The sequence below is a fragment of the Eriocheir sinensis genome, chromosome 67, assembly GCF_024679095.1.
Source record: "Eriocheir sinensis breed Jianghai 21 chromosome 67, ASM2467909v1, whole genome shotgun sequence".
In the NCBI taxonomy this organism is placed as follows: Eukaryota; Metazoa; Arthropoda; class Malacostraca; order Decapoda; family Varunidae; genus Eriocheir; species Eriocheir sinensis.
In genome coordinates, this window is record NC_066575.1 from 4,313,014 (window position 1) to 4,337,479 (window position 24,466).

Below are 24,466 nucleotides of genomic sequence, written 5' to 3' on the forward strand. Positions count from 1 at the left end.
GACGAGGAAGAGAAATAAAAGTAAGAAGGAAGAAAAGAGTGAAAGAAAAAATAAAATAAATGAAAGACGAAAGGTAGGAAGGAAGAAATAAAGGAACGAACAAACGAACGAACAATCGAATATAGGGAAAAGAAGGAAGAGAAGGACCCCCCAAAAAAGCAAATTAAAAGAAAATAATGAAAAAAACGGTAAAGAAAAGAGTAAATAAACAGCAGAGAAAACAAAAGATGGAAGATAAGAGGAGGAGGAGGAGGAGGAGGAGGAGAAAGAAAATGAGAGGACGAAGGAGGAGGAGGAGGAGGAGCACAGTAAAAATAAAGGCGTGGGCTTCATAGGACACAAAAAGCTTCACCAAATTCGTGTCTGCTTGGGTGACTCTCTGAAGCCCTTTTGGATGCAAGTTTCGTTCAATATTAATGGTTTTCTTTCTCCTTTCGTTTTATATCCGGCCCCGCGAGTGTTTGTTGGACCGACGGGGACGAGTTTCACGGGGACTTTTAGCTTTGAATTTATTTTACTCACAATTTTTTTCATACATTTATTTTTTATTCTTTTTGTCGAGTATCTGCAATTCTTTTTCATGTATAGGTATTTTTTTATGTTTTTGTTTCTCCTATTTTTGGTTTCTATATTTTTCTATCTTTTTTTTACTATAATCAACCCGTTTTTTTATTACTTTTTTCCTTCTCTTTTTTTATCTTTTTTGCATTTTACTCATCGTCACTTCCTGTATTTTTATTCTATTTCGTTTTTACTTCTTTTTCTTTTTTCCTTTTATTTTTCTTGTTTTCCTTCTTTTTCATTGTTTTCTTCTTTTTGACTGTTTTCTTCTTCTTTTCTTCTACCTTTTCTTCTTCTTTTTTCCTATTCCTCCTCTTCCTCCTCCTCCTGCACCTTTACGTCCACGTCCACCTCTACCTCCACCACCACACCTTCCACCTCCACCTCTACCTCCTCCTCCTCCTCCTCCTCTTTCTCCACAGTATCTTCTTTTGCTCACCTCTTTTGCCTTCTTCCTTCCACTTCATTTTCCGGGTCACCTCCACGCCTCTGAAGCTGACTAAACATTTTGGAACCAACGAACATTTTTTCAGAAACTTTTTAACTCTGTATGCAGTAGTTTAGGCAAAAAGAAAAGATAAAAAAAAATAGAAGTTAGATATATTTTTCTTACTATTTTGATATGAAGAGGATTTCTGTATTTTGCTTAAACTTTGGAAATTTAAAATCTATATATAAAAAATGTATGCTCGAGTGTTGCTAAATGGGTCGTATGTAAATGTAAAAAGAGAATCAGAAAAATAATTGAGTGAAGATAAGTAGAAAAAAATAATTGATTTAAAACAACCCTTCTTCGGTAACTGTGTACCTTCCCATTTTCCCTTTCACGTCACCCTTCTTTTCTTCTCCCTTCCCTCCCTTTCCCTCTTTTTTCCTTAACCCTTCCCTTCCTTACCACTATTTTTATCCCAGTTTTTCCTACGTTCTCCCCCCCGCCCTAATTCCCTTTTATATTCCAAAATCTTACAACTCCTCGTACCCTTTCTTCCTTCTCATATTCCTTCAACACCTCCTCTCCTTCCGACTTTTCCAACCCCAATTTTCATTACGTTCTTACCTCTCTACTTCCTCTTGACACCGTGAATTCTTCCTTCTCTTCCTCCCCTTCCTTACCTATTTCCTCCCTTCCTCTCTTCTCCTTGAAACTCTCCCCTTTTTCTCACTTTTTAGAACGTTTTTTTTTTTTCATACGTTCTTTCCACCCTAATTCAATTTTTACCCTAGATTCATTTTTTTCTTCTTTTTTTCGTTCTTTATCCCTTCCCTACCCCCCTCTCTTTTTTTTAAACCCCTCCCTTTCTCTCTACTATTTCAACCCTTTTCCTACCTAGGTTTTTCCCTCTCACCTTCCAATTTATATCTTGTTTTTTTTCTTTTCTTCCTCCCCTTATTCTTCCCTTTCTCCTTTTCTCTTAACCTCCCCTTTTCCCACTCTTCTACCCCCTTGTTTCCCTACATTTTCCCCTTCCTTCTCTTTTTTATTCACTAATGTTTTCTTCATCTAGCTATCCTCCGCCCCTCCCTTCCCCCATCTCTCCATCCCTCGCTCCCGCCATTTCCTCCCTTCATTTTCTTGTAAATTACAAAGACTTATTCTGACGGTTTTCAATTTTCAAACTCAGTAATGATGTTGTCAATTTTTTTTTCTTCCACTTTCCGTTCAAATTCCTTTCTTTTATCAAACTCCAGAACACTCTTGTCCCTGTAATGACTAAAAAATAATTGCTGCTCGTTAAGTTATTTGGGTCTATCAAGGGGGAACGACGGTAATGGTAGATTGAAGGGGTGAGTGAGTGAGTGAGTGAGTGAAAATGTGAGTGAGTAAAAGAGAGAGTGAGAAAAATATTGATTGAATGAGTGAGTGAGTCCATGTGTGAATTAGTGAAAGAGTGAGTAAGTGAGATAAATATTGATTGAGTGAGTGAGTGAATAGGTGAACAAAATATTACGTGAGTGAATGATAGTGAATGAGTGTGAATGAGTTGGTGAGTCTTAATGTGTGTGTGTGTGAGTGAGTAAGAAAGTAATTGAGTAAGTTTGTGAGTTAGTAAGTGAATGAGAGATGGAATAAGTATAAAAGTGAGTGAATAAGTTAGAAAATTAAATAAAAAGAAAATAAGGAGTAAAAATGGAGGAGGGGAGAAAGTGACGAAAAAAAGACAAATAACCAAAAAAATAAGAAGGAATCAATATTTTAAGAAAGGAGAGAAGACACAGAGATAAGAAAGAAAGAAAGAGGGGAGGGGGAAAAATGTGTGTTTGTGTGTGTGTGTGTGTGTGTGTGTGTGTGTGTGTGTGTGTGTGTGTGTGTGTGTGTGTGTGTGTTTCAACCTCAACACCTGATCACTTCCCTTTAACTTTTACCCAAACTTTACTTTTTGCACGAGTGAGAGTCAGAATTCACACACACACACACACACACTCACAAGTGCTCAAACAAATTTACTGCCACCAAAGTTTACCTTCAACTCTTCTGCTCCAAAGTGATGATACTGCCGCTTTCTCTCTCTCTCATCCCATATCTCTTCTCTTATCTCTCCTCCTTTTTTATTTTCCTTTCGCGTCCGTGTTTCATTTTCCCTTCTATTTTCATTTATCTCCGCTATCTTAATTATTCTCATCCTTATCTCTCTCTCTGTCCTTTCAAATTTATCTGCTCTTATCTCTCCTCCAATTTCAATTACCTTCCGTATCAATTATTTGCCTTTCCTTTCCTTTATTTTCTCTATGTCCTTTTCCTTATCTTTTTTCATGTTCCAATTTTCTTCTTTCTCTTTTTATCTTCCTCTCCTCTCCTTCTTCTTCATGCGATATCTCTTCTTTTTGGTCTCATTAGCATTTCCTATCATCTTCCATTTATCGAGTTTCTCTTTTCTTCTTCAGCCTTCACCTCCAGGAGTCCTCTCATGTTCCTTTTCTCCTCTTTTTTTCTTCTCCTACTTCCTATCTCCATCTTCCTTCTCTTTAACCCTATTCCATTTCTCTACGTTTTTTCTTCCTCTTCATGTCTCCTCGTTTTCTTTCTAACTTCTGGTTTCCTTTGTGTTTGGTTCTTCCTCTTAATTCTCTTCCACTTCCTTTTTTTTCTTTCTTTTTCAGTCTCTAGTCTTTCATCATTTCTTTCGTCTCTATGTCTCGTCCAATTTATCTTCAAGTCCTCTTTTCCCCTTTTATCTTCTCTCATCCTCATATTTCTCTCCCACTTTCCTCACCTCAATTTCCTTCTCCTTTGCCTGTCCTTCTTTCCATCTTTTCTTCTCATTCTTTCACTCTCCTTCTTCATTTCCTTCCAGCTCTTCTCTTCGTCTCACCCTCTTTCTCTTATTCCTTATTCTCTATTATTATTTATCTTACATTTGCTTCCTTTCTCTTCTTCACCTTTCTTCTCTCCATCTTCTTTGTCCTCTTTCCTTTCCTCTTTCCTCTCAATTCTCAACCTCATTTTCCCTCCATCTCATCTTTCTTCCCTGTGTGTTATTTCCCCTCCTCCTCTTATATTCTCTCTCTCTCTCTCTCTCTCTCTCTCTCAATCATTTTCTTCACTGGACCCAAACTTTTGCCGGAGGGGAAAAATGAGAGAGAGAGAGAGAGAGAGAGAGAGAGAGAGAGAGAGAGAGAGAGAGAGAGAGAGAGAGAGAGAGAGAGAGAGACTAAGTCAATCAAATATCAGAGCGGAGGAATCTGACGAAATTTTGTCCGATTCTCTCTCTCTCTCTCTCTCTCTTGACAAACGATCCCGGGAGAAAATACGGAGCAAGGCAAAAAAAAAAAAGAAAAAAAAAAAGAAAGTAGTCTCCCAGGCTGATGACAAACCCGAGATGCACAAAGAAAACGGAAAATGGGGACGCGTTTTTATTTATCTTTTGCTTGATCCTGTTTGTTTGTTTTTTGTATTTTTTTGTAGGGTTGGTTAATTAAGGTCGATTTTTTATTTAATTTTATGCTGTATATAACTTTACTTTTCACTGCGTTTCTAGTTTTGTTTTCTCTCCTAGTTATATTCATTTATCTATTTTCTTGTTTGTTTGTTTTGTGCTGATTTTTGTTGATTTTATTCTGTATTGCATTTTTTTGAACCATTTTACTGATATTCTTTTTCTCTTTCGTTTCCTTTCGTATATATTTACTTTTTTGCATTGTAGGTTTGTTATTTTTCTATCTTTTGCTTTTCTGGTGTATTCATCCTTAAAAATCGTCCTCTTCTGAGATTTATTTTCAAGTTTATTTTTTCACTTTAGTTTCTGGTTAAAATATGACTAAGTGGCTCCTTACTGGATCAAGCAAAAGAGAAAAAAGAAAACGCGTCCCCTTTTCCGTTTTCTTCGTGCGTCTCGGGTTTGTCATCAGTAGGGGAGACTCAACTCTTTTTCTTTCTTTTTTTTACTCGCTCCGTATTTTCTCCCGGGATCGTTTGTCTGAGAGAGAGAGAGAGAGAGAGAGAGAGAGAGAGAGAGAGAGAGAGAGAGAGAGAGAGAGAGAGAGAGAGAGAGAGAGAGAGAGAGAGAGAGAGAGAGAGATTCTTTTTTTAATGCGTCTATGTTTTTTTTAAATATTTTTACCGTTTATATTAATCTAGTTCAGAAAATTATTCCTTTTATTCTTCTTATTCTTCCTCCTCACAGCCTTTCCAATTATCCCTCTTCTCTTTGCCTCCTCTTGAACTACCTCCTCTTCCCCCCCCCCTTTTTCCCCCATTTTTTTTCTCTCTTTCCCTCCTTCCATTCACCCCTTTCCACTTTTTCTCTTCAGTGCCCAGCCCAATCTCTCCTCCCTATCAAATCCTAAGCCACATCTCTCCCTTATTTCATCCACTCCTCATCTCGTCTCTTCCTCAACCCTTCTCTTCCCTTCCCCTCGTCTCTTCCTCAGCCTCTCCTCCCCCTTTCCCCTTTCCTGCTCTAGTCTTCCGCAAATCCTCCTACCCTCTTCCCTTCCCCATTCAACGTTAATCTTCTCCCCTCTCCCACCCCACACACCCCGGCCCTCATCCTCGCTAACGAAGCCGGACCCTCGAACGAGTCACCCTATTGAAAGCTTCGAATCCCCAACCCGAACCCTACTGACCCAAACACTCGGTCATTTTAATAATCGCTTCGAACCGGTCTCGTTTAAAGGATTTATTTTCAGCGGTTTTTTTTTTCTTTTTTTTTTTAATTCACGGTCGGTTTGTCAGCCATTTCATTTCATCGTGCAGGACCGGCGATCCGTAACGCACGCACGAACGCACGGCCGAACGCTGGAAGGTCTGATATCTTTTGGTGATTTTTCTATAATTTCATTTTTTTTCATTTATCTTTTATCTCTTCGTTTGAGCGATTTATTTACATTCCATTACACCTTTTAGCATTTTTTTTTATAGTTATCAAAGATGTTTTTTCCCCCTTTCACATTTATCTCCGAGCCTTTGACGGAGGGAATTAACTCGTTTTAGATTATGGAAAAAATGTGGTTTGTAAAAATATCAGACTTGACAGGAGAGAAGGATGGAAGAAAGGAGGGAGGGAGGGAAGGGAAAGAACGAAGGATGGAAGGAAGGAGGGAAGGAAGGAAGGAAGAAAGGAAGGAAGGAAGGAAGGAAAGAAGGAAGAATGAAATGACGGAAGGAAGGAATGAATGACAGAAGGAAAGAAGAAATGACGGAAGGAAGGAAGGAGGGAAAGAAGGAAGGAAATAAGGAAGGAAGGAAGGAGAAAAGCAGGAAGAAAAGCAAAGGAAAAAATAGGGTGATTGGAAAGAATGAACGAAGGAAAAGGAGAAAGGAGAGAAAGAAGTAAAAGGAGCAACGATTAAATGGTAGGAAAACAGAAAAGGGAGAATGAAATACGGAATTAGGAAAAAAGAAAAACATACAAAGCGTAGCTGAAGACATTAAAAAATGAAGAAAAGGAAGGTACGAGCGGGAGAAAAAGGAGGAAGACAAAAAAATAAAAAGTAGGGAAAATGCAGGAAGAAAAATGAGCATGATTGAAAAAAAAAGGAAAAAAAGATGAAGAGACGTGCCAGAAAACAAAGAGAAGGAAATTACATATTTAGAAAGATATAAAACAGCGGACGAAAGACGATAATTAAAGGAGGAGCAGGAGGAGGAGGAGGAGGAGGAGGAGGAGGAGGAGGAGGAGGAGGAGGAGGAGGAGATGGAAGACAAAGGGGACAAAAACAAGAGAAGTAAAACATGATTGATGAAGTGATTGCGTGAGTCAAGGAAGGAAGAGGAGAAGGAAGAGGAAGAGGAGGAGGAAGAGGAACAGGAAGAGGAGGAAAGACAAGCTTGACTGATTCATTTTTGCATGGCCGCGAAACATCGTTCATGTGGCTCCGAGCGTCTTTTTAATTATTAGGAGAAGGGGCGAGGAAAATGACAGCAAAGGGAAGAGAAGTGAAGAGAAGAAATGAGAAGAGAAGTGATGAAAGTGACAGTCAAGCGTCATTTTCACCACACTCTGACAACACAAAAAGAGATGAGAAGAGGAGGGAGGGGAAGAGAGGAGAGGAGAAGAGGAGAGAAGAGCAGAGATGGGAAGGAAAGGAAAGGAAAGGAAAGGGAAGGGAAGGCAAGGCAAGGGAAGGAAAGGGAAGGGAAGGGAAGGGAAGGGAAGGGAAGGGAAGGGAAGGGAAGGGAAGGGAACGGAACGGGACGGAACGGAAAGGATACGAACGGAAAGGGAAGGGAAGGGAAGGGAAGGTACGGAAAGAGAGAGAAAGGAAGAGAGAAAAGGAAAAGGACAGCAAAGAGTAATTTCAACCATTTTCTCTTTGCCTAGACAAATGAGATGCATAAAACAAGGATGCTTAATATAATTCACAATATATAATAAACCTGAAAAAAAAAAAAAACAGTATTAGGTGAGTCATCCCTAAATACCAACCTCCTGCAGATACCTGAAGACGTAATATGGAGAGAGAGGGAAAGAAAATGAAAACGAAAAATAAAATATGAAGAAACAACAAAGGAAAGGAAGTGGAAGAGGAGGAGGTGGGGGGGGAGGATGTGGAAGAGGAGAGGCTTGATCAAAATAATGAGGATCAATATAGAGTAAATTGGAGGTAAAGGAAGAGGGAAAAGGGAAGTGTGTGGAGGAATGAAGTTACGACTGGAGAGAGAGGAGAGAGAGAGGAAAGAAGGGAAGGAAAGTGGATGGAAAAGGAGAGAGAGGGAAGGATGAGAGAGTGAAATGAAAGAATAATACGCAGAAAAAAATAACGCTTGTGATCGGGAATAAAACAGGAAAAAAGGTGAAAAGGAGAAAATTAAATGAAGGAAGGAAGGAATGACTGAAGAAAAGAAGAAAAGGAAAAAAAATAATAAGGATAAAGTACTATAAACATCAAGGAAGGAAGTGAGGAAGAATAAAGGAAGGAAGGAAGAGTGACAGAGGGAAGGGGGAATAAACAGAGGAAGGAAGGAGAAAGGAATGTCAGGAATAAAGGAAGGAAGGAAGACGGAAGGAAGGGAGAAAGGAAGGAAGAAGAAAAGAAGGAACGAGCAAAAATAAAATAAAAAGAGAATGGAAGGAAGGAGTAAAGAAAACTATGAGAATTGAAGAAAGGAAGAAAATAAAATAATAGAGGAGTGGAGGAAGAATGAAATACAGGAAAAAGGAAAATATTACAAACGATTAACGGAGGAATGACATAGAGAGAGAGAAAAAAATAGAACAAATGTCAATCAAAGGAAGGAAAAAGAAAATAGGAAAGAAACATGTTTAAGAAAAATGGAGAAAGAAACGAAAAAAAAATAACAGAGAGAGAGAGAGAGAGAGAGAGAGAGAGAGAGAGAGAGAGGAAGCGAAATATGATTGAAGGGGAGAGGGAGGGAGAGGCAGGGAGGGGGTGAATGAGTTGAAATTGGAGGGAGGGGAAGAGAGAGAGGAGAAATACGGGAGGGAAGGGAGGGAGGGAGGGAGAGAGGGAGGAAGGGAGGGAGGGAGGGAGGGAAGTCAAGTTGAGTGATGATATCTGTGAGTCAGTTCTGGACATGACCAATATGGAGGAGGAGGAGGAGGAGGAGGAGGAGGAGGAGGAGAGAGAGAGAGAGAGAGAGAGAGAGAGAGAGAGAGAGAGAGAGAGAGAGAGAGAGAGAGAGAGAGAGAGAGAGAGAGAGAGAGAGAGAGAGAGAGAGAGAGAGAGAGAGAGAGAGAGAGAGAGAGAGAGAGAGAGAGAGAGAGAGAGAGAGAGAGAGAGAGAGAGAGAGAGACGCAATGGTTAATGTGAACAATCTTTTTACGACTATTTCCTATTAATTTTCCCTTCTTCATTTCCTTTTCCTTTCTCTCTTCCTGTGCATCCTCTTTCTTGTCTCCATTTTCTTCTTCTTCATATATTTTTTTTTCATTTCTTCATATTTCTTCGATTTCCTACTTTTTTAGTTCTTCTTATTCTCTTCCTCTTTCCTTCTCTTTAATTTCTTCATCTTCCTCTTCCTCCTCCTCCTCATCAGTCTTCCAATCCCTAGACCTCTTCCACCTCCTCTTCTCCTCTCCCAGAATGATTTAAGACAGCTGACATTAACAAAGACATGATAAAGAATGAAGGAGACAGACAAAGGCAAACAAAACAGACAGAAAGAAAGACAGACAAAGAAAGAGAGAAAGATAATAAGAGAATGGGAAATGAAATAAAAAAAAAAGAAAATGAAGGGAAAGAAGAGGAAGGTGATGAAGATAATGGGAGGAAGAAGGGAAAACTAACATAAAAGAAATAGATTATCTTCTTCATTCTTCCTTGCTTCTTTGCCACAGACACAAGACCTGTCACACATCTTTTTGTCTCATACTTTATATTTGTTTACTACTGTCATCTCTTCCTCCTCCTCCTCCTCCTCCTCCTCCTCCTCCCATTTATTTCTGCTATTTGATTCTTCTCCTTTTATTTTCCGTTGACTTCTGTTTTAGTTTCCCTCCTCTTGTTTTCATTTCATTTTCTTCTTTTCTATTTTTTTCTTTATAATATTAATCATCTTGTCTCACTTCTTTTCTCTTCTTCTATCTCTATTTAATAACTAGTTTCTTTTCATTCTTCTTCCTCCTTTTCCTCTTCCTCATTTTCTTCCTCCTCGTTTTTACTAAGCAAATTTAGCAAAACTATTCAATTATCTTTTTTTATATCTCTCCTATCAATTCTCTCCATCTTCCTTTTCTTATAATCATACTTTTCTTTCCGTATCCATCCTTCTCTTTTCACTAATTTCCTTCTTCTACCGCATCTTCCCATTCTTTATCTACTTTCCTCCGTCTTCTCATCCTACATCTTTATCAGTGTCCTTTTATATCTCTGTTTCTTGTCGCTTCAAATCCCTAACAGAGACAGACAGACAGACAGACAGACACGCACGTTTAGGCCCCTCAGGTGGTTTCGGTACATCAAAGGTTCGGCGAAGGTAGTGAGTGAATTCGGCTACCGGGATGATTTTTTCTAAATTTTTTTTTAGGAAAGTTCTTTTTTTCTTTAGTGTGTGTGTGTGTGTGTGTGTGTGTGTGTGTGTGTGTGTGTGTGTGTGTGTGTGTGTGTGTGTGTGTGTGTGTGTGTGTGTGAGATTGATTGATTGATTGGTTGGTTGATTGAGTGAGTGAGTGAGTGAGTGAGTGAGTGAGTGAGTGAGTGTAGTGAGTGAATGAGTGAGTGAGTGAGTGTGTTTTGGTAAAAAAATGAAGAGGATAGAAAGAATTGCGAGAGGGTTTAAAGAGGAGGAGGAGGAGGAGGAGGAGGAGGAGGAGGAGGAGGAGGATCATGAAGAGGCGAAGCAGACTTAAAATCATTAGGATGACTTGGAATCGGTTCAGGATTAGAAGATTAGGATTACGAGGAAGAAGAGGAGAAGAGGGATTAGGAGAAAGAGTAAGAAAGCAAGGATTGAGAACAGTAATTTAAGATGAGTATATACAACAACAACAACAACCACCACCACCACTACTACTACTACTACTACTACCACCATCACCATCATCATCAGGTTATTTGTTTTTGATGATCCATTTCTCCCTTCCCTCCTTTGTTCTTCCTCCACAATAGGCAGGAAGGAAGATAGAAAAGGGGAGAAGCAAAGTCAGAAAGAAAAGAGGGAGTGAAGGAAGTATAGGAGAAAGGAACGGCAGGATGAAAGGAAGAGGATAATAGGAGAGGAAGAACGTAACAGGAAAAGGAGAAGAAAAGAAGAAGCAGGGGAGGAGGAATTCAAGGAGGAGATGGAGGAAGAAAGGATTGGAGGACATCATAGTAAATCGGAGAGTATTGGAAAAAGGGAAAATTTGAATAACGGGAAAATATAGAGGGTGAGTGAGTCCAATGGAGAGAGGGAGAGAAGAGGGAGAAAAAATGGCAAAGGAAAAACACGTATAAGGGTAGAAAAACGACGGGAAGAGGAAGAAGGGAAGAAGGAAAAAATAAGGAGACAGAGTGAGTCGAAAGAACGGGAGAAAAAATGAAGAAAGAAGGAGAGAATGAAAAAAAGGGGAAGAAAGAAGGGAATAGAGGAGTCAAAAGTACAAAGGGAGGGGAAGGAGGGAGGGTTGGAGGAGAAAAGTGAGAGAGAAGAAAGTTTGGTGTGAGAGCGGAGATAAAAGAGTTTAGAAGAGGCTGTAGGTTTTTCTTTACTCATTAAGGTAATTATTGAAGGCTACTCTGATGCCCAATGTTCCTCGTCGTCGTCCTCCTCCTCCTCCTCCTCCTCCTCCTCCTCCTTCTCTTCCTTCTCCTCCTCCTGAACAGCAAATAGTAATAAAGAAAACAGAAAAAATACGAATAATAAAACGGATTACACTTGTTGTCAAAAAATAATCCAAAACTGGGTATAAAAGAGGAACAAACTATGACGTCAAGAAAAGTAAAAGAAAAACGTCCAATCAAAGAGAATGACAAACAGAACAAATCAAGAAAATTTCAGTTAATCAGAACAATACCATCCTAAACTTTTGTATTAAAGAAACACAAACAAAAACGTGAGAGAAAAATCGAACACAAACAAAGGCAAGGAAAAATTAAGAAAAACTATCCAAACAGAAAAGCAATATTATGATAAACGAAACAAAAACATTCCAGCCATCCCAAAAATAAAGCATAACTTCACTAAAAAACAACTAAAATGTAAGAAAAACAACTAAAAGGAAAGGAAAAAAGAAATCGGCATCAAGGCAATTTATTTCACGTGTCACGGAGATAAAAGGACTTGATTCCTCAGCCACTTGTCGACTCTTCTCTTTCTTTCCTCTTTTCCTCCTCCTCCTCCTCCTCCTCCTCCTCCTCCTCCTCCTCGTAATTTTTCTCCTAATTCAACGCTATCAGCACCGTGTCTTCTTTTCTTTTTGTTTCTTTTTCGTTTCTCTTCTTCAATCGGCCGGCGTCCTGCCATCCCAGTTTCGACAAACGTAGCTTTTGCGCCGTCACGGTGTTTACGATTAATTTAATATTCCCGTCTGGAGTTGTTCTGCAGTTGTCTGGAGTTCCCGCCCTCCCCCGCCTGGGCGGTGCTGGGGAGCGTCAGGGAGCCCAAGGTCTCCCTGGCGAGCGTCGCGGGGCTCAGGGGTTCCGGCAGGGCGTCTCGGCTCCCTCGGGGCGTCCATGGCGGTGCCGTAGATCCCGAGTGTCCAGGGCGGGGGGAGGGGAGGGCGTTTGGTGTTGTGTGTTGGTATGGGCGGGTCTTTTCTGGGGTGAAGGAGATTCATTCGTATCAGCACACGGCACCAAGGAAAGGCGATTTCAGAATAACTCCACGACAGGAATATTACAGGTGTAAAACACCGAAAATTAGGAAAATAGACTGAAAGAACATCAGAAATAGGACAATACAGGAGAGGAATTCCAGGAAATAGATGAGATAGAAGCACAGATGAGAAAAAGGAAAATATAAAAGAAAAACACAAAAATCCAGCAAGAAGGCCTTTGGTGTGGTATATTGGTATGGCTGAGCCTTCTTTGGGGTGAAGGAGACTCCGCTGTAGCAAGATACGGCACCAGGTAGAGGCGATGTAGATACTCTACACAACACTCTCACACGACAAATATAGAAAAGTAACACCGGAGACAGGATAATACAGAAAAGGAATGCCAGAAAAAAGAAATCAGATACAAAACACAACATTAGCAAAACGAGCAACAAGGATTAAGGACTTTGGTGTGGTATGTTGGTACGGGCGAGGCTTCTCAGGGGTGAAGGAGACTCGTCTGTAGCAGGATACGGCACCAAGAAAAGCCGATATACAGTAGAAACAACACCAGAAAAAGGAAAATGAAGAAAGAGAAATCCAGCACAAGGAAAATACAGAAAAAAGAAAACCAGAAAAAGAATTGCTGACCCTGACTTAACTGTCGGGGTGGGATGCTGACCCTGACTTAATTGTCGGGGTGGGATGCTGACCCTGACTTAATTGTCGGGGTGGGATGCTGACCCCAGCTTGAATGTTGGGGTGGGATGCTGACCCCAGCTTGAATGTTGGGGTGGGATGCTGACCCTGACGTAAATGTCGGGGTGGGATGCTGACCCTGACATAAATGTCGGGGTGGGATGCTGACCCTGACTTAACTGTCGGGGTGGGATGCTGACCCTGACTTAACTGTCGGGGTGGGATGCTGACCTTTAAAGGAAGGAAAATGAGTTGTTGCGATGTCTTAGTTTTATCGACAAAGGAATCGACGTTTTGGAAACAAAGAAAGGAAAATATGTTTTTGAGTTGGTTTAGTTTTATCGACAAAGGAATCGACGTTTTGGAAACAAAGAAAGGAAAATATGTTTTTGAGTTGGTTTAGTTTTATCGACAAAGGAATCGACGTTTTGGAAACAAAGAAAGGAAAATATGTTTTTGAGTTGGTTTAGTTTTATCGACAAAGGAATCAACGTTTTGGAAACAAAGAAAGGACAACGAGTTATTGTGACGTGTTTTTATCGACAAAGGAAACGACGTTTTGGAAACAAAGAAAGGAAAATATGTTTTTGAGTTGGTTTAGTTTTATCGACAAAGGAATCGACGTTTTGGAAACAAAGAAAGGAGAATATGTTTTTGAGTTGGTTTAGTTTTATCGACAAAGGAATCAACGTTTTGGAAACAAAGAAACCTTGTCTTCTTTTCCTTTTGTTTCTTTTTCGTTTCTTTTCTTCAATCTTTTTCTTTATTCTTCTTTTGTTTCTTCTTTTTATCATCATCTTTTTCCTTTTTCTTCTTCTTTTCTTCTTCTTTTCGTTCTTTTTTTTTCCCTATTTTCTGATCTTTCTCCTTCGTCAATTTTTTTTCTTCACTTTCTTCTCCTCCTCCTCCTCCTCCTCCTCCTCCTCCTCCTCCTCATCATCATCATCATCATCATCATCATTTTTCTCCTATTTCAAGACCATCATTGCATTTCTTCTTCTATTTTCTGTTCCTTCTATCCTCTTTATTTGTTTTTTTCTTCTCCTCCTATATTTAACACCATCATCATTTCACTATCACTTCTTCCTACCTTTTTTTATTTATCTTCTCCCTTCTTCTGTCTGTCTCTTCCTCCTCCTGCTTTTCTTAGATTTTTATTCTCCTTTCCCTTTTACTCCTCCTCTTCCTCGTATCTCTCTCAGACTTCTCATTTTACACATTTCCCTTCTTGTATTTTTTTTCTTCTTCTTTTTATATGATATTTCAAGTCCCCTTCATCTCCTTCAATCCTTTTATTCCCTTCATCTTCTTTAACTTCTCCTTTTATTCTTATATCCACTTTTCTCTCATTTCTTCATACATTCCTTGGCCTTCTCATCCTCCTCCCGTCCCCATTTCTTCCTCCCTCTCTTTTATTTCCTAATGCACTTAATCCTTTCCCATTTATTCTCTTTCTCTCTCCTACTGCAGTTTCTATCTTTATTCTCTCTCTCTCTCTCTCTCTCTCTCTCTCTCAAAAAACAATGAGAGAAATCAGAAACAGAGAGGGAAACGGATGCCGCGCCGAAATCATTCGGCCGGCGTCCTGCCATCCTAGTTTCGACAAACGTAGCTTTTGCGCCGTCACGGTGTTTACGATTAATTTAATATTCCCGTCTGGAGTTATTCTGCAGTTGTCTGGAGTTCCCGCCCTCCCCCGCCTGGGCGGTGCTGGGGAGCGTCAGGGAACCCAAGGTCTCCCTGGCGAGCGTCGCGGGGCTTAGGGGTTCCGGCAGGGTGTCTCGGCTCCCTCGGGGCGTCCATGGCGGTGCCGTAAATCCCGAGTGTCCAGGGCGGGGGGAGGGGAGGGCGTTTGGTGTTGTGTGTTGGTATGGGCGGGTCTTTTCTGGGGTGAAGGAGATTCATTCGTATCAGCACACGGCACCAAGGAAAGGCGATTTCAGAACAACTCCACGACAGGAATATTACAGGTGATAAACACCGAAAATAAGGAAAATAGACTGAAAGAACATCAGAAATAGGACAATACAGGAGATGAATTCCAGGAAATAGACAAGAAAGAAGCACAGATGAGAAAAAGGAAAATATAAAAGAAAAACACAAAAATCCAGCAAGAAGGCCTTTGGTGTGGTATATTGGTATGGCTGAGCCTTCTTTGGGGTGAAGGAGACTCCTCTGTAGCAAGATACGGCACCAGGTAGAGGCGATGTAGATACTGTCACACGACAAATAAAGAAGAATAACACCGGAGACAGGATAATACAGAAAAGGAATGCCAGAAAAAAGAAATCAGATACAAAACACAACATTAGCAAAACGAACAACTAGGATTAAGGACTTTGGTGTGGTATGTTGGTACGGGCGAGGCTTCTCAGGGGTGAAGGAGACTCGTCTGTAGCAGGATACGGCACCAAGAAAAGCCGATATACAGTAGAAACAACACCAGAAAAAGGAAAATGAAGAAAGAGAAATCCAGCACAAGGAAAATACAGAAAAAAGAAAACCAGAAAAAGAATTGCTGACCCTGACTTAACTGTCGGGGTGGGATGCTGACCCTGACTTAATTGTCGGGGTGGGATGCTGACCCTGACTTAATTGTCGGGGTGGGATGCTGACCCCAGCTTGAATGTTGGGGTGGGATGCTGACCCCAGCTTGAATGTTGGGGTGGGATGCTGACCCTGACGTAAATGTCGGGGTGGGATGCTGACCCCAGCTTGAATGTTGGGGTGGGATGCTGACCCTGACGTAAATGTCGGGGTGGGATGCTGACCTTGACGTAAATGTTGGGGTGGGATACTGACCTTTAAAGGAAGGAAAAAGAGTTGTTGCGATGTCTTAGTTTATCGACAAAGGAATCGACGTTTTGGAAACAAAGAAAGGATAACAAGTTATTGCGACGTGTCTTTATCGACAAAGGAATCAACGTTTTGGAAACAAAGAAAGGAAAATATGTTTTTGAGTTCGTTTAGTTTTATCGACAAAGGAGTCGACGTTTTGGAAACAAAGAAAGGAAAATATGGTTTTGAGTTCGTTAAGTTTTATCAACAAAGGAGTCGACGTTTTGGAAACAAAGAAAGGAAAATATGGTTTTGAGTTCGTTTAGTTTTATCAACAAAGGAATCGACGTTTTGGAAACAAAGAAAGGAAAATATGTTTTTGATTTCGTTTAGTTTTATCGACAAAGGAATCGACGTTTTGGAAACAAAGAAAGGATAACGAGTTATTGCGACGTGTTTTTATCGACAAAGGACAAAGATACGGCACCAGGTAGAGGCGATGTAGATACTCCACACCACACCAGCACACGGGAAATAAAGAAAAGACACCGGAGAAAGGATAATGCAGAAAAAGCATACCAGGAAAAAGATGACATAGAAACACAGCATCAACAAAGGGAAAACGACAACAACAACGACAACAACGACTCTCTCTCTCTCTCTCTCCCTCTCTTTTCTTCTCCAATACTTGTGAAAAATGAACACTAGATATCCAAGGAAGAGAGAGAGAGAGAGAGAGAGAGAGAGAGAGAGAGAGAGAGAGAGAGAGAGAGAGAGAGGAATAAGATACAACTATGGAAAGAGAAACATTTGTAGAAAAAAAGAAACAAATAAAAAAAGTTAACTGGATATACAAAAGAAAGAAAAAAAAATTGCCAGCAGCTTTTACCTCAATTCTTCCATCAATTAAAAACATATCTCCTCCTCCTCCTCAGCCTTTACTTTCTTTCTTTCTTTCTTTCCATTTTTCTTCATCCCCTTTCCCTTACTTTCTTTCTATCTTCCACAGCTACAACTTTTATTACCTCCTCTTACTTTTCTCTATTTCCTTTCCTTTCCTCTCATTTCACTTAATTTTCTTTTCTTTTCCATTCCCTCATGTTCCATTTATTTCACTTCCTTCACATTTTTTTTCCTTCACTTTCTTTTCCTTCCCTTCCTTCCTTCTTTTTTTCTGCCTTTCTTCCTCCCTTCCACCGTAACAACTCCTTCCCTCCCTTTCATTTTACTTCTTTCTCCCTTCCTTCCGCCCCTTTAACTACTTCCTTCACTTTGCTTTCTTCCCCCTCCTTCACTTTCTTTTCCTTCCCTTCCTTCTTTCTATTTCTGCCTTTCTTCCTCCCTTCCACCCTTACAACTCCTTCCCTCCCTCACATTTTACTTCTTTCTCCCTCCCTTCCACCTCTTTAACTACTTCCTTCCACATTCACCTTCTTATACTCCACCAAGTCTCTTCCATATTCGTTCTTCAGCCTCCCTTTCCCAATCTCTTTTCCATCTTCTCCCATTTCCCTTTCCCTTTCTCTCCCCGTCCTTTTTCCTTCTCTTCCTTCCTTACTTTACTGATCCGCCATCTGTTCAAATTCGCTCTCTACTCTCCTCTTTCCTTCTTCCTTGTGTCTCTCTTCCATTTCCTTTACCTCTCATTTCCTCGTTCATACTTTAATACTCATCTCCCTCAAGTTTCATCAACCTCCCGTCTCTTTTCAATTCCATCTCTGCCATCTCCTCTTTCCTTCGTCCTTCTCGCTAGCTATCTCCTCCTCCCTCCTCCTCTCCCTTCCCTTCCACCGACCTCCACTAAACATAATTAATCACCGTGCGTCATTCTCACTTCCAATTAGCGCCAATTTCATTTTGACTCGAAAACCGAAAAAAACAGGGAGGAAAAGAAAAAGGAAAAAGTATTAAAAGAACGGAAAAAATCGCAATATAAAACGCCAAAATAAACTATGAAGAATGACAAAGCGTGAGGGATAAATAAAGAATAAAAAAGAAATAAAAGGACTAGATACGAACACAGAAAAAGGAAGGACACAGAAAAAGAATGACATAGAAACAGGAAGGAAGAAACGAAGGAAGGAAAACAGGGGGAGATATGAAAAGAAAGAAAAGGAGGAAAAAAGAAAGGAGGGAAAGGACACAGTGAAAGAAAGAAGTGTTGGAGAGAGGGAAAGTTAAATGAGGGAAGATAGGAAAGAAAGGAGAGGAAAAACAAAGAAAATAAAGAAAGGGATATAAAGGAGGAAAGAGTGTTGGAGAGAAGGAAACTTAAATAAAGGAAGATATGAAAGAGAGGAAAGGAAAAAAATGAGAGGAAGAAAGGAATACAAAGGAGGAAAAAAGTGTGGAAAAGAGAAAACAAGAAACAGGAAAACATAAATTCAACTACGAAACAAAAGAAAAAAAAAACAGGAAGAAAGGAAACAAATAAAAAAAAAGGAAAAAATAGAAATAAAACGAAGGAGCAAACTAAGAGAGATAAAAGAGAGGAGGAAATAAAAGCGAGAAGGAAACAAAGGAAGACCGAGGGAGCGTAATGGAAGGAGATGAAGACAAACAAACTTGGAAGACAACAACAACAACAACAGCAGTATGAGACGCCACAAGGGAATTAACGTCGAGGTAACAGAGAGACTTAAAACACGAGAAAGGAAGAGGAGGAGGAGGACAAGGACGAGGACGAGGAGGAGGAGGAGGAGGAGGAGGAGGGAGAACTTTTTTTGCCACAGGAAAATTAAAAAGAGAAGAAGGAAGAGGAAGAATAAAACAAAAATAGAAGTAGGAAAAGGAAAGAAAGGAAGTGAAAATAAGAAAAAAATGGGAATGAGGAAGAAAGAAGAATGAAAAGTAGAAGTATGAGAAGGAGAGAGAGAGAGGAAAACGAAAAGGTAAGAGGGGAAACGAAGGAAATTAAGACAAAAAGTAGGAAATGAGAAAGAAAGAGGAGAGAGACACCGAAGTCATTTAAAACTCACTCATTTCACTTTCCCTCTCCCTCTCTCTTTCTTCTCCTTTCTCTTCTATTCTAAACTCCATTTTCTCTTCACTTATTTTCCTCTATTTTCTCATTTGTCCCATATTCACTCTATTATCATCATATTCTTGTGTTCCTTCATCCATTTGCCTTCTTTTATACCACTTAAATTTCATCCTTGATTTCTTTCTCTTGCTCTGTATATCGATCTATTTATACTTAGCTATCTATCTATTTATATCTAGCTATCTTTATTTTTATAGCTTTTACCTTAACCTTTTTTCATTTTCCTCTCTTATTTTTTGCTTTCTCTCTTCTTTTCTTCCTCTGGCTTTTTTTTCCTCCCTCATTCTTTTCCTTCTACACTTGTTCAGCTTTATTATTTTTTTATTTTCTTTTCCTTGAGTCTTTTCCCGTTTTAACCCTCCTCCTCCTCCTCCATCTCCTCCTCCTCCTCCTCTTTCTCTTCCTGTCTGGGGACCATAAACAACTTATTTAGACCAATTTGTGAGGCGAACGAGGGTGTGTTTGTTTGTATGTTTGCTTGTTGGTTAGTGGGTGTGGGTGTGTCTTTTTGTGTATGTGTGTGGGATGGAAGGCGAGTGGATAAAAAAAAAAAAACATATCGACACACACACACACACACACACACACACACACACACACACACACCTTTCATCTCGTACCCAAAGCCTCGTCTAAAAAGGTTCAAATCTCGCCAATAAAAACACGCGCGTGCAATCACCTCTCTGTGTGTTTTAGTGTGTGTGTGTGTGTGTGTAGAAGTAGTAGTAGTAATAGTAGTAGTAGTAGTAGTAGTAGTAGTATCAAAAAGACAGAAGGAAAGGGCAAAATGGAGACGCAAATGAAAGGGAGAGTAGAGGCAGGAAAGGTAAGTTATGGTAGCAGGGAAAGTCATGGTACGAGGGGAGAGTGTGCAGGTGTGAGGGGAATGGCCGAGTTACTGAATAATTTATCACGAATTTTGTTGTATGGCAATTACCGAGTGACAAGGAAATACGAAATGGCTTACTGGTTTCATATATTTCAAAGTAATTCATCGAGTCCCTGTTCGGTGGACGACCTGTTTAAATGGCTGACTAACTGACTGACTGACCAGCTGATTAACTGAGTGAGTGAGCGACTGACTGACTGGGTAATTGGCATGCTTACTGATTGAGTGACTGGCTAACAGACATTTTGAGTGATCACATTTTTTTTTACAACAGAGGAGTCAGTTCAAGGGCATAAAAAAGTAACAAATGTGAAAAAAAAAGCCAGCTACTCACTGCTCCTATAAATGATTGAACAACTAACTGATAGACTAACTTACTGAGTGAATGGGTGTGACTGAGCGACTGACTGACTTACTGACAGACTGATTGACTTAGTGACTGACTGACAACTGGGCATACTGTGTGGTTGATTATATGATTGAGTTACTAACTATAATAGACTATAATCAAGGATATAATTACTGAGCCACGACTGACTGACTGGCTAAAAACGGTGGATTCTGTGTGGCTGACTGACTAAGCGAGTGGGTGATAGAGGGATTGTGTTACTGACTGACTGACTGACTGACTGACTGACTGGCTGAAAACGGTGGATTATGTGTGGCTGACTGACTAAGCGAGTGGGTGAAAGAGTGATTGTGTTACTGATTGACTGACTGACTGACTGAATGACTGACTGACTGGCTGAAAACGGTGGATTCTGTGTGGTTGACTGACTACGCGATTGGGTGAAAGAGGGATTGTGTTACTGACTGACTGACTGACTGAATGAATGACTGACTGACTGACTGACTGGCTGAAAACGGTGGATTCTCTGTGGCTGACTGACTAAGCGAATGGGTGAAAGAGTGATTGTGTTACTGATTGACTGACTGACTGACTGACCGACTGGCTGAAAACGGTGGATTCTCTGTGGCTGACTGACTAAGCGAGTGGATAAAAGAGTGATTGTGTTACTGATTGACTGACTGACTGACTGACTGACTGGCTGAAAACGGTGGATTCTCTGTGGCTGACTGACTAAGCGAATGGGTGAAAGAGTGATTGTGTTACTGACTGACTGACTGACTGACTGGCTGAAAATGGTGGATTCTGTGTGGCTGACTGACTGAGCGATTGGGTGATAGAGGAATTGTGTTACTGATTGACTGAATGACTGACTGACTGACTGGCTGAAAACGGTGGATTCTGTGTGGCTGACTGACTAAGCGAGTGGGTGAAAGAGTGATTGTGTTACTGATTGACTGACTGACTGACTGACTGACTGGCTGAAAACGGTGGATTATGTGTGGCTGACTGACTGAGCGATTGGGTGAAAGAGTGATTGTGTTACTGATTGACTGACTGACTGAATGACTGACTGACTGACTGGTAAAAAACGGTGGATTCTCTGTGGCTGACTGACTAAGCGAGTGGATAAAAGAGTGATTGTGTTACTGATTGACTGACTGACTGACTGACTTACTGACTGACTGACTTACTGACTGACTGACTGACTGACTGACTTACTGACTGACTGACTGACTGACTGACTGACTGTTTGAGCTTATTACCTCCCACGGGCCCCAAACTTCCAGCTCTCCATCAATAAGATTACCGATTAGCCAAAAGCGTTGCTATCATTAGGCTTTCCTCCTCTTCCTTTTCCTCTCCCTCTTTCTCCTACTCCTCTTCCTCTTGCTCTTCTTCTTCTCCTTCTTCTTCTTACGCCCATTCCTTCTCCTCCTTCGTTAACCAAACTTCCTCCACTGTTCAGCCTCAATTGTCAAGTTTCCCTTTCCATCTCCATTCTCCTTCACCTCTTCTTCCTCCTCCTCCTCTTCTTCCATCTCCTCCTCCTCCTCCTCCTCCTCCTCCTCCTCCTCCTCCTCTTCCTCCTCCTCCTCCTCCTCCAACGGAACTAATCGTCTACTGATGAAACCGTTTGAAAGAAAGCGAAAGCGAGAGCGAGAGAGAGAGAGAGAGAGAGAGAGAGAGAGAGAGAGAGAGAGAGAGAGTCAATCTTTCCTCCTCATTGCCCGGGAAAGTTAAGGTGGGATTAGGTGCGTTTCAGGTCGCGAGTGAGTGTGTGTGTGTGTGTGTGTGTGTGTGTGTGTGTGTGTACGTCAGTGAGCCAAGAAATATGCTTTATTGCTGAAAAAATGCTATTCCACATTTTTCTACGATTACCCAACGTATATATTCTCCACGCACACACACACACACACACACACACACACACCTGCCAAATCGCCTTATACCCTAAGCGTTTGCAGGCAGAATGGGAAACAAACAGTGCTCTCTCTCTCTCTCTCTCTCGTATTTTTTTTTCATTATTTGTTACGTGTGCAATTTAGTTCTTTGCTAAATATATATTCCTCCTCCCTCCTCCCTTTTTCTATGTCTGTCTATCTGTCTGTCTGTCTGTCTCTCTCTCTCTCTCTCTCTCTCTCTCTCTCTCTCTCTCTCTCTCTCTCTCTCTCTCTCTCTCTCTCTCTCACCCGTATAGATCGAAGCATCAATACTTCACTCATCATTCATCTGCCCCTCTTATCTCTCCCTCCGCACCCTCTCTCCTTCCTTATATCTTTTTACAATTTATCTTTAACCATTTATTCTCCCTTCTATTATTCATCTTTCCCTCTTTTTCCTCACTTTCATTTTTTCTGTTTACAATTCTTGCTGTTTATCATCATTCATTTTCTCCTCTTATTTTCCTTTCGTTTCCCTCTATACTTCCCTATAATTTTTCTTTCATTTATCTTTATTCAATTTTTCTCTTTATTTTCTTTCTTTTCCCCATTTTCTGTCTCCCATTTTCATTTCCTCCTTTCGTTTTTGCTACTTGTCCTTCCTGATTCATTAGTTCGGGCATCTTTTCCTAACTATATTTCACCTGGATACTTATTTTCCCTTTCCTTGGGGAAGCGGTGGGTGAATGGATAGCGTGACGGCCCCGCGTTCAGGAGGACGCGAGTTCAATCCCCGACCGGTGCCACCAAGCTGGGATTTTTCAGCCGCCGCCGAGTGGCTCAAAACTACCCACATGCTGTCCAGAAGACCACCTATCAACCCGGACTCTAGATTCTAGGATTAAAGATGAGCTCCGGGAGGCCAGCATGAGCCAATGCAAGATGGCGCCACTATAAACACTCGCCTGCGCCAGAACGGGCTGGGCCGACCATCAGGCCCCACCGGGAAGAAGCCTTGGACCGACCATCAGGAATTCAGGATCCACCGGGAAGAAGCCTACCGGCGCAATAGGCCACGACGTAAAAATAATAATAATAATAATAATAATAATAATAATAATAATAATAATAATAATAATAATAATAATAATAATAATGACTCAAAGACGGGTTAAAACGAAAAGAATGCGACCAGGAAAGACAGAAATAGAACTGATTTTGTGTTACTTCAACCCCCAAGCCTCTTTAAAAAGACATTATTTCTCTTTACGTTTACACCACAACTATTTTACTTCAATCCCAAATTCCCACCTCTGAAAAAATAGAAAGACATTATTTCCATTTATGTCGAACCCCCAAATTATTATACTTCAAGCCCCCAACCCCCGTCCAAAAACAAAACAAAACAGACATTATTCCCCTCTACGGTTAACCCCCAACTGAGACATTTTCCAACACCAGTAAAGCACCAGGTAAGCGAACGCAACATTTCACCTTATTCTTTCTTGCCTCTCGCCTGCAACTTTTACACCTGGCTCGACGGAGTATTAACCAGGGAGGACTAACACTAATCTCTGCCATTTTTCCTCCTTTGTGGGAAGTGAAACAAAAGTGTCCGAAGAGGAGGAGGAGGAGGAGGAGGAGGAGGAGGAAGAGTGTTAAGACCAGAAAGAAACTGCCTCTCATCAATTCTCTCGTTTCCTGTTCACTCGCTTCCTTTCTTTCTTGCTTTCTTTGTGTTTCTATTTTATTTTATTATTTCTTGGTAGATTTTTCCTCCTTCCTGCTCTTTCTTATTCTTTCTTGCCCTTTCTTATCCTCCATTCAACCTATTATCCATCATTCATCTTTCTTTTTATCTTCCTATCTTCCTGGTATTAATTCATCTACCTTCATATCTTTCTCATTCTCCTTACTTCCTTTTCTTTTTCATTTCTATTTCCAAGTTTTCTTATTCTTCCCTATTGTCTGTTTCTTTCTGTGTTTTTCCTGAGTACAATTCTTCCTCGTTCTTCCTGTTTCTTACTCTTCTCCATTCTGTCTGCCTTGTTTCTTGGTTTTCTTCTTCAAACTTCATCTTTCCATTTTTTTTTCTCATGCTTCCTTATTTCTGCTCTATATCATTCTCTACCCTTCCCTCTCTTCCTTTCCTTTCTCCCTTCTATTATGCTTTCTTCACTTCTTCATGATTTCTCCTTCCTACTCTAGCTTTCTTTCTGCCTCCTATAACCCAAAGTTTCTTCTTTTGGTCATTTTTCCTCCTTCCAGCCAACTGAGACTTATTAACTGGGTATTTGTGCCGCAAAGCTCGAGCGAGACAAGAACGCTTTCCGTCTCTTTTCTTTACAACGATGCGACTAGAGAAATCAGTATGTCTTTTGACCATTGAGACGGAGGCTTAGCAATAATACAAGATACTTTTAATCGTTTTCTTTCCCCCAGTATATAGAGATACTAAAAATACTATCTCGATTTTTACGTATACATTTTACATTCACGTATACATGGCTATCCTATATATCATTACTGTTGCTCGTGAAATAATATAGTGTTTGCGTGTTGGACTGGAATGCTAATGAATGCAAGCTATATTTTTCTCCTGCATTTTCACCCTTGTAATAAAATGAC